Genomic DNA, 16,186 nt, shown 5'->3' on the forward strand with positions numbered 1-16,186 from the left:
GAGTTAATATACACATTGAACAATAATTCAGAAACAAGCAAAATGACATGTTAATTGGGTGAAGCTAGTGGCATCTTGTTACATAGACACTGAGATAAGCTCATGTCCGGTTTCAATTCATGGTAAAGCAGTCAGTGATCTGTCAGATTTATTAACTATAGTTAATATTCATGACATCATCAATTCCTAATTAATCTGTTGCATATTTATTGAATTCTACACAGTAACATAATAACATAATAGATGAGGTTGAAAGAAGATAAAAGTCCATTGAGTTCATCCTATACAGATTACATATTCATATTATACAGACATGTGCACACTGGAAAATGTCATTTAGTTTTGTTTCGTATTAATTCAGTATTTTTTTAATTTTGTTTTGGATGCATTAGGATCTATTCGTTATATCATTTATTTTTTTCGGATGCATTCTGATTGATTCGTTATAGTGGTCATTAGTTTTGGATGCATTCGGAAATTCGGAAGTTCGGTATGTTCGGATTCAGTCATTATTTTATGTTACGTTGATCTGGATGGTTCCAACCAACACTGTTCTATCTCACTATATTTAATTGTAATATATGTCTATTAGTTTTTTTTATAATAAATATGGAACGATAAAGGAATTGGGATTAGTCCAGAGAGTCAGACTATCGCGCCATGGCCATTGGAATAAAACAAATTAATCCGAACTAATTCAGATTTTTCGTTACAAATTCATTGGGATTTGTTTAGTTTCATTACTTGGGTGATTCGGAGATTCAGATATATCCAAATCTTTGAATCACACGATTTCATCCGAATTTTGATTTGGAATGAAACGAATTGCACGTCTAATACAGATCCTACCAATTGAACTTACATTAAACAATTACAAAAAAACTACGTTAACACAAGCAATTATATCCCTGATTTTATATCTGTTTTTAGCATGAAATGTATCTAAGCCATGTTTAAATTGATCAAGGTTATTGGCAGTCACAAACTCCTTAGGCAAAGTGTTCCACAATTTGATTGCTTTTACTGTGAAAAAACAAACAAACATTCAAACTGTAGGAGATTCAATCTCATTTCCTCTAGCCTTAAATTGTGACCTTTTGTCACAACTACCTTGGCATAAACAGAGATTCTACCAACTCTGTATATGGTCTTTGAATATAATTATATCACCTTTCAATTGCCTTTTTTTTCTAAAGTAAACCAACCCTATCTGGCTAACCTCTCTTCATAGTTTAAATCCTCCATTCCCCTTATTCATTTTTTACCCTTCTCTGAACTTTTTCTAATTCCGCAATATACCTTTTTAAAATTGGTCCCCAGACCTGCATTTAATACTTAAGGTTAAGTCTTACCAGGGATTTATATAACAATGGAATTATGTTTTCTTCCCTTGCATCTATGTTTCTGTTAATACATATATTAGCTTTAGAAGCCACTGCCTTGCATAACACACTAATCTTTAGCTTGTTATCTATAAGTATGCCTAAATTCCTTTCGTCCTCTATTTTTCAAAGTTTAGTCCCATTTAAATAACAGATAGCCTGCATATTTTTTACTTCTAAAATGTAGAACCCTACATTTACTTATATTAAATCTCAATTATATATAGAGTCTTGGTTGTCAGCTAGCAAGATACCAAAGTATTTCAGGGATCCTTTGCACCATTTCTCTAATTTTTATAAATCCTCTTGCAAAGCAGTATACATCCTGTTCTGATCTAATCACTTTACACAAGTGTGAAAATAGAGGTGTTGCTATAATCCTTCCTCTAGGTCATTAATAAAAAGTTATTTAAAAGAACAAAGCCCAATATACTGTAGATACTTGGAGGACCCCACTATTTACTTTTGTCCAAACTGAGCATGATCTATATTCTTCAACATGTTGCTCCCTGTCTTTTTTCCAGTTATTTAACAAAATCCATTATTATCCCTTCCAGTATCTTCACCACTACTAATGTCAGTCTTACTGGTCTATAGCTTCCTAGATCCGCCCTGTTCCCTTTTTAAAAAGTGGCACCACATCTGCTTTATGCAAGTCCTGGAGCTTTATGTCTGAGGATAACAAGTCTTGAAACATTAAGGGCAGAGGTTTAGCTGTGATAGGCATATGTTCCCTTAGAACCCTTTGGCGTATTTCATCTGAACTTGGAGTTTCAATTACCTTGATATTATCCTGTTGTTTTACCTTATATCATCTAGAGATAACCAGTTATTTATATGGGCTTGCATGTTCTAGTTTTATTTAATGTCTCTCCCACTGGTTCCTCTCTTGTGTATACATTAGAAAAGAAATGGTTTAGCACCTCAGACTTCCCCTGGTCACTGTTCAACATGCAACCCTTCTCACAGTTTAATGTACTTATAGTTTACTTCTTAGATGTTTTTGCCATTTATATTCTCAAAAAAAACCTTTTCAGGTTTGTCTTAAAATCCTTTGCAATTAATATTTAATTTTCAATTAAAAATATGGAATGCTTCACAAGACTGAGTGTCATCCTTGTACATAAACCATGCTAATGCACTCTGTATTGTTTCAATTTTATTATATGTGCTGCTGAAGCACATATTTTTAGCTGTATTGTATTTTATTGTTGGTAGCTATCTCTCTTAGTATATTACAAATGTATTCATATATTAATTACAGACTAGACTTGATACAACTTTACTGACTGTTACAAATGAGAAACACAACTTGGTAATTATTATTTTAGACTATTTAAAATGTAGTAAACAATGTAGTATTGAAGTGAGTAAGGTCAGTAGAATGCATGCTTGGTTGTATTGGTAGAGGTATTTGCAGCAGAAATAGTAAGGTTATGCCATTTTATAGATCCTCATTTAGGCCTCATTTTGAGTATTGTGTGCAGTTCTGGAGGCCATACTGTATCTCCAAAGGGATATAAACAAACTAAAATCTGCGCAAATGAGGGCTACTAAAATGCAGCATGGACTAAAAAATAAAACTTACGAGGAGAGACTCAGTGACCTAAATATGTAAAGCTTAAAGGAGAAAAGAGAAAGAGGTGATATTATAGTATTGTTTAAGTATATTAAAAAGCTTAGAAAAGCTAAGGCTGTGAGTTTTTTTGATAAAAAGAAAAATATACATATACATATTTAGACATATAGAGGCCTATTTATCAAAGGTCTTGTGGACCTGATCCGACAGTGGGGATTAGGTCCGCAAGACCTCGCTGAATGCATAGAGCAATACACTCTCCGTATTCAGCATTGCACCAACAGCTCACAAGAGCTACTGGTGCAACGACGCCCCCTGCAGACTGGGGGGTGTCAATCAACCCAATCGTACTCGATCGGGTTGAATTGTGGTGATCTCTGTCCGCCTGCTCAGAGAAGGCAGATAGGTTATGGAGCAGCGGTCTTTAGACCGCTGCTTTATAACTGCGGTTTCTGGCGAGTCTGAAGACTCGCCATAAACACGGGCCCTCAAGCTCCATACGGAGCTTGATAAATGGGCCTCACTGTATGTATGTATGTATGTATCTCTATGTTAAAGCACTTTGCAGTCCTTTTTTTTCCTAACACCTGAGACCTCATATCTTTGAGCCCTTCTACATTTTTATAGCAATGTTTTTAATCATTTTTATTAGATTGTATTATTATGATTGTAACTATACTTTTAAAAATAATTGGATGTGTTTTGTGCAACTTTTTTGTCAAGCGTAACAGTTAATCAGATCTCTGAAGTCGCACTATCCCAATGTGCATTAAATTTAGTTGCACTCGGGCGAACGCAGCTACTTTCAACCTGTAATATGTGTGCTACTTCTGATGCTTGCAAAAAGTCGCTATAAACCCCTTTTTGCTTGCTCACATGCAGAAGTTAGTCTAGCCCTAAATCTATGTTTCTATATTACTATTATTATTATTATTGCAAGAAGTCTAGATTACTGACGCAGATTCAAAGAAGCTTATGAGGTTGCTGATGGACCTTATTGGAAGGTGAGATGGGATTCAAAATTAATTGAGCAAACACTTCACCAATATTTTCCACAGTTTTGTTAGTGACCATTCCTGCCTTTAAAGAAACATAATACCCATATGCTAAATGAGCAGAGAACATTAGATAGATGCTGCTCCTTTGAGCATAATGGAAATTGACTCACAAGTCATAAATGTGATAAAAAGTGGGTACAAACCTTTATAAATTCTTTAATTTTAAAGTTCTGATGGTGGGTTTTTTTGCTATATATTGGAGATGTGAATTTGCTTTAGGATGAATGCATATTCTTCACAAAAATTGGATTTTTTTGTGTTTTAATGAAACAAAATGAAAATAAAGGAATAAAAAAAATACTGATGAAAATTGTCAGTATTCATTTGCTTCCTTTATTCTTTTTTTTTAAGCAGTTATTGACCTTAGCATGCTCTCCATGCTCTCAAGAGCACATTAACGTAATTATTGTAAATACAGGTGAACTTTTAACCTGTAGTTTTGAAACATTAATTTTAATGAAAACAAATAGAGTTGCCAACAAATATTCGGGGGAAACAAATTTCCCTGAATATTTGGAACAAAAATTTCATCCAAAATGAAATTTTCTTTGCTGCACAAGTCTCCTATATATTAGTTTCACAAATGGGGGCCAATTTATCATCGGTCTGTCCGACATGATCCGCTCAGTGGATCATGTCTGACAGACATCAATGAATGCCGACAGGGGGTGTCAATCAGCCCAATTGTATAGGATCGGGCAAATTGATGTCCGCAGCCTCAGAGGCAGTGTACCATTTATGGAGCAGCCGTTTTCTTAACTGCTGTTTCCGGTGAGCCTGAAGGCTGGCACGGAAACAGGGACATCAAGCTCCATTCGGAGCTTGATAATTTGGACCCATGGTCTCTGTTGAATCTAAGCCATGATGTAGTAAGCAGAGGGATTAAGCAGAGGTCTTGCTCTTGAAATAATTCAGAATAAGGCAAAAGATTGTTACTGTGTATTATTTAACCTGCTCCTACCACCCCTCTGATCGAAAAACAAAAAGCCAAAAATGAGGAATAAATACAAAAAAAGGAAAATCAATTGGAGTCTGACCATAGCGAAAGTTCATGTTTGCTGCTGCCTGACAATAGGAATTAAGGTAGGAAAAATCTGATAGGCAGATTGAATCAGCCAATCAGATTGAAGTTCAATCCGATTGGCTGATCCAATCAGCCAATCAGATTGAGCTTGTATTCTATTGGCTGATCTGAACAGCCAATCGGAATTTGAGGGACGCCATCTTGGATGACGTCACTTAAAGGAACCGTCATTCGTTGGGAAGTCATCGGTGGAAGAAGATGGCTCCGCATCGGCTCGTCTGAAGATGGCTCCGCTCCGCTCCGGATGGAAGAAGATTGAAGACGCCGCCTGGATGAAGACTTCAATCGGATGTAAGACCTCTTCAGCGCCCCTTGGATGATGACTTCAATCGGATGGAAGACTTCTTCAGCGCCCCTTGGATGATGACTTCGGCCGCTGCGGATGTCCTCTTCTGTTCCATCGGTGGTCGGCTGGCTGAAGACGGCTAAAGGTAGGATGATCTTCAAGGGGGTAGTGTTAGGTTTATTTAAGGGGGGTTTGGGTTAGAGTAGGGGTGTGTGGGTGGGTTAGGTTTAGGGGTTAATAATTTTATTATAGTGGTGGCGGTGTAGGGGGGGCAGGATAGGGGTTAATAAATTTATTATAGGTGGTGACAGTGTAGGGGAGGCAGATTAGGGGTTAATAAGTTTAATATAGGTGGCGGCGGGGTCTGGGAGCGGCGGTTTAGGGGTTAAACAATTTATTTAGTTGCAGCGGGGTCCGGAATCAGCAGGATAGGGGTTAATAAATTTATTATAGGTGGCGGCGGTATAGGGGTGGCAGGATAGGGGTTAATAAACTTATTATAGGTGGTGGCGGTATAGGGGGGGCAGGATAGGGGTTACTAGGTATAATGTAGGTGGCGGTGGGCTCCGGGAGCGGCGGTTTAGGGGTTAATACATTTATTATAATTGCAGCGGGGTCGAGGAGTGGCGGTTTAGGGGTTAATAACTTTATTTAGTTGCGGGGGGCTCCGGGGGCGCCGGTATAGGGGGTAGAACAGTGTAGTTTAGTGTGGGTGCTTAGTGACAGCTTATCAATAAAGCTGGGAAAAAGCCGAAGAGCAGCGAGATCGGATGAGTGATAACTATCACAGTCTGCTGCTCATCGCCCCGTACTTGCTGCGCGGCTTTTTGACAGCTTTATTGATAACTTTGGCGAGCGTATTCAGGTCCGCGGCGGCGATGGTAGGCGAGCTTAGGCGGGCGTATTGGGGCCGGCGATGGCAGGTAAGTAGACACGTTGATAACTAGGCCCCTGAGTGTCAAACTACTGCTGAGACAAATACATTTTTCTTGATTCCAGTAGAACTTGTAATTTTATGCAACTTTCCAATTTACTTCCATCATTAAATAAGGCACATTTCAAGAGTTTGCAGCATATACATATATGAGCCTTTGATTGGTTGATGGCTCTCACATGATACTGGGCACAGTGAAATTGAAGGAAGCTGAAATTTATAAAAAAAAAATAAAAAAAAATATTCTGTTAATTTGAAATGCAGAGTAAATGTTAAATATGTAATTCTGATCTATTTAATGATCCTTTATAGAACTTTTCAATATGTAACTTTACTTCATGTCACAATCAATACAACAAAATCAAAAGGCCATTTTTTTTTAATCCTCCTTGATCTGTCTGCAGCATTTGACACTGTTGACCATACTCTCTTGCTTCAAACCCTCTAATCTTTGGCATCTGTGACACTGCTCTCTCATTGCTCTCCTCTTACCTGTCTAACTGGACCTTTAGTGTTACCTTCTCTGGCGCATCCTCTGACCCTTTACCACTTTCTGTGGGGGTACCACAAGGCTCTGTCCTTGGTCCCTTTGTCTTCTCAATGTATACATATTCCTTAGCTTCCTTAATACATTCCATGTGTTTCAATACCATTTGTATGCTGATGATACCCAAATCTACATCTCTGCACCAGACCTATCCCCTTCCTTACTAACTTGTGTCACTAACTGTCTTTCTAATATTTCATCCTGGATGTCCTCTTACTACCTTAAGCTAAATCTCTCCAAAATTGAGCTCCTTATTTTCCCCCTTCCTCCAAAATCCCTAACCCCCAACTTTCTATAAATATTGATAATAATATCATTACCCCAACCCCGCATGCCCAATATCTTGGGGTCACACTTGACTCAGATCTCTCTTTCACTCACCACATTCAGTCTTTGGCCAATACTTGCTGCCTCCACAACTAAAACTTTAATCCACTCTCTCATCATTTCCCACCTTGACTATTGCAAATCCATTCCGCCTCCCTAGCTGTCATCTATCTCCCTTATCCATAATAAATGCCTCTGCTAGGCTGATCTTCCTTACACATCACTCCTCATCTGCTGCACCTCTCTGCCAGTCATTTCACTGGCTTCCTCTAACCTCCAGAATAAAACACAAAATCCTGACTCTAACCTTTAAAGCTCTCAATAACACTGCCCCACCCTATATCTCCAACCTAGTCTCCAGATACTCACCTTCTGTGCCCTTCACTCTGCTCATAACCACCTTCACTTCTCACATTTCTGTCTACAAGATACTAACATGTATTAAAAGAGGCATTGATGCAAGGGAGGAAAGTATTATTCTGTCACTATATAAATCCCTGGTAAGACCTTACCTTGAGTATGGAGTGCAATTTTGCGGACCAATCTCAAAAAAAAGACATTGCAGAGTTAGAAAAAGTTCATAGAAGGGCCACAAATCTAACGGGGAATAGAGAATGTAAACTATGAGGATTAGCTAAGAAAATAATTTTTGGGGAAAAAATCTCCAAAGGAATGTACACTTGGTTAGCACTCTAATTCCCTAATCTGGAATTATGTCTGAGTCACAAGATGGCGGCTCATATGGATTAAATTTAAAACATAACTTTTATTAAACTGTATATTAAAATAAATGGAATGGACAATACATTTAAAAACCCAGGAATGATTCAACTAATAAAGGAATTCTAAACAGAGTTGTAATTAACCATGTAAATAGCTGCTATAATGTCAATAGCATTTATAAATAACTAGACTGGGCTTTCAACCGATTCTATGCGTTATCTAGTTCTAATACTAGTGGGGGTAACCCACAAGATTGTTAGAACATTCTTGTATATAGTAAGTATTTTTAAGACAATATCAGGCTATGTAATGTGGTGGTTATGGTATCATGTGGTATACCATGTACTTTAATATGGGGTTCAGTGTAATATTGATGCTCATTCGACTTTATCCCCAAATGGGTACACTGGTCTGAATATTGATTGACCCCTGTAGTGATATTTATGTCTCAATTGTAATTACTTTATAATTTATAACTTGATTCAGTAAGCTGATAGTAGACCCAAAGTTAATAAATATTTAAACACCTTTATATGGGTGTCATCAGTCTACTAGTGGCTATCATAAGAATATTCAAGAATCTGGCTGATATCCAAATTGCTATAGTGTATTTATGGTTCTTTAAGTCTCTGTTTTATTCCAAATTATGGTGGACCATTAAGTGTTTGATGTAGTTCTAATAGCACAGCAAGTTGATTGCTGATATGCCTTATTATTGAACTAGAGTTAGTATATACTTGTTCATCTAATATATATAGAGCTCCTCCGTAAACTAAGCAGCTGATTGTAGTATCAGTGAGCTATAGGCCATGATTATTGATCTCTTATACTATCATATCCTTTAAGTAAGCCTTTATACACAATAATATAGATATATCTTATACAAGGAGCCTACGGTGAGGTATAAAATGATTTATATAGGTCAATAAATATGACTTGTTAGTTCAGTATTGTCAGGGTCGCTTACTGCAGCTCCGTTATTTTGCTGAAAATAAGTATACTTCAGCCATAAAATAAATTAACAAAGCCAAAGCCAAAAGTAGTAAGTTCGTAGCCACTTAGTTTCTAGGGGTATTTCAATGACAGCGTGTCAATAAGGATACTAGGTTTTTACTTTTAAGGCAGTTTGTTCATCGCTAATAAAAAACTGACACAAACAGCGATACAATGTCAGTGACTATCCATAGTAATAATAATACTTTAACCACCTTGGAAACTGATTATCTGTAGTTTAAATCAGTTTCCCACAGTGGTATCTTATTTTCAATATGTCTTTGCTGCGTTACTCGCCATACTGTTTGTTAAGTTAAGTATTAACTACAAAGGTTAAATGAGTCATCGGAATACCGCTGCTTTAAATAATTTACAAGTCCGGCACCATTTAAATAACAGAATCTACGATTTCCTGAAAATTAAAACTTATATAACACTATAAGGAGCCCATTTTACTCCCAACCTCCCCTGACATGTTTCGCCGAGCAATTCGGCTTTATCAAAGGGTTTTACGGAGGTGAAGACTTGGCGGGTATTTCAACCCACTGACTCCGCCTTTCTTTAGCTTGTCATTAGTTTTTAGCCAATCATGAGTGGGGGTGTGTATGTTTACCTTTACCCACGTTAGCGGAGGGTGTATGATCATCCCTGTTATATTTACTTTAGAGAACAATGGTTTTACGGTTAAAATTTGAATATTGGATACATCAGTATGTATACAAATATATCCATTTATGTAAAAGACCATCTTTGTAATGGTATAAATTGGTACATTTATATAATATTCATAGAAAGGTTCAATCGTTACAGTGATTGTTTAGCATACTCATGAGTATCAGTACCTAGAATACTTGATCTATCTTTGACTTTAAATACATTTTTTGCATTTTTTGAAGAATGGAATTATGTGTCACACTAGAAGGATGCACTAATGTATATACACAGAATGGATTGTTATTATAACATATGTTTCATTATTCTTGTGCATTGTTATATATATGTAGTTGTTTAAAATAATAAAGACAATTAATTTAGACACCTCAATTGAATCTACTGTATGTCATTGTAGATACATATATTACTATATATTTTTTAGTAACGATATATTTGACAGCTTTGTAATGTATAATAAGGAGTATAATCTTTAAACTAGTGACTAGCGTGCTTATATGGTGTTCATAGGATAGATGCAATGTGTTATATTAAAGTGATTTTAATTTTTCTTGAGAGAAAGGAGTCTACTCTGAATAATGTGTGATATCATTGTATAAACGTATCAACCTTAGTTAATACTGATGTGTTTTTGTTCATTGTGAGTGAGTATTAGATATAAACAAAAATTGAATTTGTGTAAAAATTATTGTGAAACATAAAAAAGAGGGTTTGAAGTGTACCATTATTATGGTTGTGATAGTGTTTACATATTAGTGGTTTTATTAAAAGATGATAATTAAAAGTGCCTTGGTTATAAAAAGAGTTTTTTTAAATTATTATAGATAATGAATTCGTTGGTAACGGGTTTTATGTAATAGTAATATCTAGTTGAATATGTATCTAATATGAATTATTGAAGGTGACCAATTCAATTTGTTAGTAACAAAAATATTTATAATATTAATTTCAAGTTGTAGATGTATCTAGTATAACCCGGATATCGCTAAATACTAATCCCAATAGTTCCATATATTTAACCAAAGATCATAATGGTTTGGTCTACTTGTATTTACTTTAGAAAGAGTGTTTATTTGCTTATAGGTAAGTAAAGTAGTTGTTGTGTTCATTCAGTCCTTCTGGTTGAACTGAATTCATTAAAAAGATCCATCTACTTTCATGTTGTAGAAGATTTTTAGATAAATCCCCTCCTCTTATACCCAAACTGATCTTTTGGATTCCTGCACAAGTAAGTGAGGTGTTTTTCCCTTTATGGTACTTTAGAAAATGATAGGCCACTGACGTAAGATTTTTCTTGTCATGTAGGTCTTTCTCCGCGTTTTTTATATTGCGAAGATGTTCTTGTAGGCGGGTTCGCAATTTGCGTGTCGTCATGCCTATATATATTTTTGGGCATCCACATTTGAGCATATAAATTACTCCTAATGAGTTACAACTGATATATGTCTTTATGTCATGAGATTTACCAAATCTATCTTTTATTCTGTGAGTTTTTTTCATGTGTTTACAACAACTGCATGTACCACAAGGGTATGAGCCTTGTACAGTCGTTTTCTTTATAGTTTTCCTTTTTTCCACAAAATGGCTTGGACTTATCATATCTTTCAGATTTTTGCTTCATCTATTGCCTAGATGTTGTTTTAGTACAGTATCTGATTGTAAGATTTTCCAATGTTTGTTTATCACCTCAATGACTTGTTTACTATTAGAGTTGTATGTCATAATAAGCCTTGTTTTGCCATCAGATTTTTTGCTTTTTGATTGTAATAATTCTTTTCTATTAGTTAAACGAGCTCTTTTTTTGGCTTTTCTAATAGATGTTTTACTGTACCCTCGTGTTTGTAGTCTTTCTTCCAATTCTTGTACTCTTTTATTAAACAAAGATTCTTCTGAGCAGTTTCTTTTAGTTCTCAGGAACTCTCCATTTGGAAGTGATTTAATGGTATTTGGTGCATGATCACTTGTGCTGAATAGTAGTGTATTTGTTGCTGTGGATTTTCTGTATAGATCTGTCCCTATCTGGCCATTAGGTTTCTTGAATATTAACAAATCCAAGAAGGGTACCTCTTTTTGGCTTTTGTGATATGTTAGTTTTATATTAAGTTGATTGATGTTTAGTTCTGTTAGGAACTCGTCAAGTTTCTCTTTAGTGCCTTCCCAGATGAATAGAATGTCGTCTATAAATCTAAGCCAACAGGGGATGAATTTAGTATACATATCATATTTGTCAGAAAATACCGTTGTTTGCTCCCACCAACCTAGGAATAAATTCGCATAGGTTGGTGCGCATGCTGTACCCATTGCTGTTCCTTGGGTTTGAAGGTAGTACCGGTTGTTGAACACAAAAAAGTTTTTAGTTAGTACAAATTCAAGTAGTTTCAGAATGAACTCATTGTGATTTAGATTTACAACCAGTGGTGCCATTGGGCCCTCCTTTGTTCTATGAGGATTAGCTAAACTGAGTCTGTTTACTCTAGAAAAAAGGAGCTTGAAAGGTGATATTATTACTTTTTATAAATATATTCAAGACCCGTAAACGGAGTTGGCAGAAGTGCTGTTTATTATATTTTAGGAAATTGTTTGTGACAAGAGTTCACAATTTAAGGCTAGAGAAAAGGAAATTTAATCTCCAGCATTGTAAACTTTTTTCACTATAAGAGCAATCAAATTGTGGAACTCATTGCTTAAGGTGGTAGTGAATGCCAAAACCTTATATACAGGGAGTGCAGAATTATTAGGCAAGTTGTATTTTTGAGGATTAATTTTATTATTGAACAACAACCATGTTCTCAATGAACCCAAAAAACTCATTAATATCAAAGCTGAATAGTTTTGGAAGTAGTTTTTAGTTTGTTTTTAGTTATAGCTATTTTAGGGGGATATCTGTGTGTGCAGGTGACTATTACTGTGCATAATTATTAGGCAACTTAACAAAAAACAAATATATACCCATTTCAATTATTTATTTTTACCAGTGAAACCAATATAACATCTCAACATTCACAAATATACATTTCTGACATTCAAAAACAAAACAAAAACAAATCAGTGACCAATATAGCCACCTTTCTTTGCAAGGACACTCAAAAGCCTGCCATCCATGGATTCTGTCAGTGTTTTGATCTGTTCACCATCAATATTGCGTGCAGCAGCAACCACAGCCTCCCAGACACTGTTCAGAGAGGTGTACTGTTTTCCCTCCTTGTAAATCTCACATTTGATGATGGACCACAGGTTCTCAATGGGGTTCAGATCAGGTGAACAAGGAGGCCATGTCATTAGATTTTCTTCTTTTATACCCTTTCTTGCCAGCCACGCTGTGGAGTACTTGGACGCGTGTGATGGAGCATTGTCCTGCATGAAAATCATGTTTTTCTTGAAGGATGCAGACTTCTTCCTGTACCACTGCTTGAAGAAGGTGTCTTCCAGAAACTGGCAGTAGGACTGGGAGTTGAGCTTGACTCCATCCTCAACCCGAAAAGGCCCCACAAGCTCATCTTTGATGATACCAGCCCAAACCAGTACTCCACCTCCACCTTGCTGGCATCTAAGTTGGACTGGAGCTCTCTGCCCTTTACCAATCCAGCCACGGGCCCATCCATCTTGCCCATCAAGACTCACTCTCATTTCATCAGTCCATAAAACCTTAGAAAAATCAGTCTTGAGATATTTCTTGGCCCAGTCTTGACGTTTCAGCTTGTGTGTCTTGTTCAGTGGTGGTCGTCTTTCAGCCTTTCTTACCTTGGCCATGTCTCTGAGTATTGCACACCTTGTGCTTTTGGGCACTCCAGTGATGTTGCAGCTCTGAAATATGGCCAAACTGGTGGCAAGTGGCATCTTGGCAGCTGCACGCTTGACTTTTCTCAGTTCATGGGCAGTTATTTTGCACCTTGGTTTTTCCACACGCTTCTTGCGACCCTGTTGACTATTTTGAATGAAACGCTTGATTGTTCGATGATCACGCTTCAGAAGCTTTGCAATTTTAAGAGTGCTGCATCCCTCTGCAAGATATCTCACTATTTTTTACTTTTCTGAGCCTGTCAAGTCCTTCTTTTGACCCATTTTGCCAAAGGAAAGGAAGTTGCCTAATAATTATGCACACCTGATATAGGGTGTTGATGTCATTAGACCACACCCCTTCTCATTACAGAGATGCACATCACCTAATATGCTTAATTGGTAGTAGGCTTTCGAGCCTATACAGCTTGGAGTAAGACAACATGCATAAAGAGGATGATGTGGTCAAAATACTCATTTGCCTAATAATTCTGCACTCCCTGTACATTTAAAAATGGCTTAGATACATTTTTGGCTAAAAACAGAATTCAGGGATATGATTGCTTGTGTTAAACGGGTCACCATTTTAATTACATAAAATTATGCTAAATTGAAGCTTTTACTGTAAATCAGGTCGGATCTGTTGAAGATTATTAAAATTAATGCAATAGGATTCTATCAGCCAATCGGAATTAAGGTAGGAAAAATCTGATTGGCTGATTGAATCAGCCAATCAGATTCAAGTTCAATTGGATTGGCTGATCCAATCAGCCAATCAGATTGACCTCGCATTCTATTGGCTGTTCCGATCAGCCAATTCATTTTTTTAATAAGAAATAATTTATTTCGTTAGAATAAAATTATATTTAACTTAGGGGGATGTTAGGGTTAGGGTTAGACTTAGCTTTAGGGGTTAATACATTTATTAGAGTAGCGGCGAGGTCCGGTCGGCAGATTAAGGGTTAATACTTGAAGTTAGGTGTCGCAGATGTTAGGGAGGGCAGATTAGTGGTTAATACTATTTATTATAGGGTTTGCGAGGTGGGAGTGAGGCGGTTTAGGGGTTAATACATTTATTATAGTGACGGCGAGGTCCGGTCGGCAGATTAGGGGTTAATAAGTGTAGGTAAGGTAGCAGCGACATTAAGGGGGCAGATTAGAGGTTAATAAATATTATGTAGGTGTCGGCGATGTTAGGGGCAGCAGATTAAGGGTTCATACTCATAGGGATAATGTATGTGGCGGCGGTGTGCGGTCGGCAGATTAAGGGTTAAAAATTTTTTATTAGAGTGGCGGTGATGTGGGGGGACCTCGGTTTAGGGGTACATAGGTAATTTATGGGTGTTAGTGTACTTTAGAGCACAGTAGTTAAGAGCTTTATAAACCGGCGTTAGCCCATAAAGCTCTTAACTCCTGACTTTTTTCTGCGGCTGGAGTCTTGTCGGTAGAGGGTCTACCGCTCACTTCAGCAAAGACTCTAAACACCAGCGTTAGGAAGATCCCATTGAAAAGATAGGATACACAATTGGCATAAGGGGATCTGCGGTATGGAAAAGTCGTGGCTGGAAAGTGAGCATTAGACCCTTTCCTGACTGACTCTAAATGCCAGCGGGCGGTAAAAAGCAGCGTTAGGACCCCTTAACGCTGGTTTTGACGGCTAACGCAAAACTCTAAATCTAGGCATTAGAATTTTAGAATACTACTAATAATATTACAATATTTTTTACATTTAATTCAAGTGGATTTTTAATTTTTACTCCCATAATATTTTGTTGTACTACCGAAATTTCTGTAATTTTATGTGCTTCATTTACAAGAATTGTTAGCCAGTCCATAGTTGAGCATGATCTTTAATAAAAACAGCATCATAATGTCCCAGGCAACTATTATTTGGTTTTTACTTGTGAAGCAGTGCTTAAATCATTATACTATATTTTATTTTTAGCTCAATTCTCAAAAGTAATTTTTCATATTGGTTCCTATGAGAACAATTAAAACAGTAAGTTCTCCATAGTATCCGATAACTGCATTTCATCAGAAAAGGGACACCAAAGATACTGAAACATCTTTAAACTTGTTTTGGAGATGGATAATTTGTATATACTGTAATTACATTTCTAAGGCAAAAATAAGTTAAATTTGATGTTCAGCTCTTTGGGTTAAAGGGATACTAAACACATTTTTTTTCATGATTCAGATATAGCAATTTTAAGCAACTTTCTAATTTACTCCTATTATCAATTTATCATCATTCTCTTGGTATCTTTATTTGAAAAACAGGAATGGAAGCTTAGGAGCCAGACCATTTTTGGTTCAGACCTGGGTAGCACTTACTGATTGGTGGCTAAATCAGCTTACATAACTGCTTTTTAAAAAAAGATAGCAAGAGAATGAATAAACATCGATAATAGGAGTAAATTAGAAAGTTGCTTAAAATTGCATGCTTTGAGGCATATTTGAGAAATGTCTTGCGTACCTGATCCGACATTTCGGATCAGGTCCGCAAGACATCGCTGAATGTGGAGAGCAATACACTCTCCGCATTTAGCATTGCACCAGCAGCCCCCAAGAGCTGCTGGTGCAACGCTGCCCCCTGCAGACTCTCGGCCAATGGGCTGCCAGCAGGGGGTGTCCATCAACCCGATCGTACTTGATCGGGTTGAATTGTTGCGATTCCTGTTCGCCTGCTCAGAGCAGGCGGACAGGCTTATGGAGCAGTGGTCTTTGTGACCGCTGCTTTATAACTGCTGTTTCTGGTGAGTCTGAAGACTAGCCAGAAACACGGGCCCACAAGCTCCTTTCGGAGCTTAATAGATAGGTCCCT

General features: G+C 37.0%; 1 non-coding gene across 1 annotated transcript; it reads right to left on the reverse strand.

Moving 5' to 3' along the window:
* Nucleotides 1–2,462: 2,462 nt before the first annotated feature.
* On the reverse strand, nucleotides 2,463–2,565 carry LOC128655170 (U6 spliceosomal RNA). The gene has a single exon (XR_008401714.1). It is a non-coding gene; the product is annotated as a U6 spliceosomal RNA (small nuclear RNA).
* Nucleotides 2,566–16,186: the final 13,621 nt, after the last annotated feature.

The sequence above is a fragment of the Bombina bombina genome, chromosome 3, assembly GCF_027579735.1.
Source record: "Bombina bombina isolate aBomBom1 chromosome 3, aBomBom1.pri, whole genome shotgun sequence".
In the NCBI taxonomy this organism is placed as follows: domain Eukaryota; kingdom Metazoa; phylum Chordata; class Amphibia; order Anura; family Bombinatoridae; genus Bombina; species Bombina bombina.